We start from the raw sequence: 1655 nt of genomic DNA, 5'->3' as shown, positions 1-1655 counted from the left end.
TTTGTCTACAGTGGATGTGGCCGCTGCTTGTGTGTACTCGGGGAGAATGCGTCTCCCCCTCCCCTCCGGTTGGATGAGCGCTCGCCCGCCTGTCTGCTCCTCCATCTATTTCTTCCACACTGCGCGCGGCGCGAGCAACTTGTCGCATCACACTAAAACTCCACGCTAAATGTGAATGAGGTTGGATCGTCGACACAAGATGAAATCTCCCACAGTAGCCTATGTTGTGCTACGAGATCACTACGAAGGCATGACCCCCCTCACCCCCCTCTTATATTGAGGGAATTGGTCTGGATGTGCTTATTGGAGCGTGTGCCACACGCTCATGGTTGCGCGCTCGTAAGTAGCCTATTATGACCAGCTCGTAAGTGCGCGAGTGTTATTGATGTCGATATTTCTTTTTTCCTTTGCTGGAGAGCGACTTGATGGAGCGCCAGTGGGACACTTTCCCTCTGTAGTGATGATGCTGATGATGAGGGCCGCGCTGGTAGTTCTGGGAAATGGAGCACAAGCGCAGCCCTGCAGAGAGAGGGAGAGAGGAGGAGGGGGAGGAGTAAGAGAGAGAGAGAGAGAGAGAGGGGGGGGGGGGTGTTATAAGACGGAATCAAACATCCACAGGTTAATATCAGTGTATCAGCAATATCAGCAAAAACGGAAATTCAGCAGTAGCGCTGTAATATTAGTGGTAAAATGATCAAATCATCTGGGGAAATTACACAGCTAGTGTGGGATCTCACTGCTGATGGTATAGATCGGATTATTTCACGCGCAGATCTATAAAAATGAAGCCAGAGCTGCTGACCTCACACAGCATTTAGTGTGGACAAAACAGAGTGAGCGAACAATGACCTTCAATAGCGTTAAAATGGCTTTGCTGCCTAGTTCAACCTTTCCCCCCCTCTCCCTCTCCCTCTCTCACAAACACACACACACACACACACACACACACACACACACACACACACACACAGAGGGGAAGAGGCAGAACCTAATACAGACTGACAGGTCTTTCATGCAGTAATGGTGATGGTGAAAAGAGAGATCCACTCAACACACACACACGCACACACACACACACACACACACACACATGAAACTCTGTATGTACACACACAAACAAAAGGCAAAGGAAAACAGAAGTCAACACACGCTCACGGTGTAAAGTACATTATTGCAGAAAAGTGTCCAAACAAGCACAGGCCACGGTTTAATCTCACTTGTTTGCAGCTACAGTTGGGCTTCATTCATCAGGAGAGGCGCTCGCACACAGGAAACCCTCAGTCCAGATGATCACACAGCAGAGTTTAGACATTGTTTTAGTTTTATTGACTGTGGATGTTTGACTTTCTGATGTCAAACCAGGCATGCTGCACCTCATATGCATCTATGCACATGTTTAGCATCTTGCGCTTCATTTTTAATTAATAATGGTTTCAGTCAGAAATATGTGTGTTCATTTTTTTCTAAAGATTGATATGAGTTACAGCTTGGTCATAAACCACAATGAGGTTGTTACACTGTAAGTATTATTAGTTCACCTACACGACGCCCTCCTTTTTTGTACTTCCTTTGTGACCTTCACCAAAAACGGGCATTTCTGTCTTACTGTGTCACACTTTTAAAAGAGGCAGTGTTCAGCACAAACATCCCTGCTT

The sequence above is a fragment of the Neolamprologus brichardi genome, chromosome 11 (assembly GCF_056152115.1).
Source record: "Neolamprologus brichardi isolate AB-2024 chromosome 11, ASM5615211v1, whole genome shotgun sequence".
Lineage (NCBI taxonomy): Eukaryota > Metazoa > Chordata > Actinopteri > Cichliformes > Cichlidae > Neolamprologus > Neolamprologus brichardi.
This window is presented reverse-complemented; position numbering follows the sequence as displayed.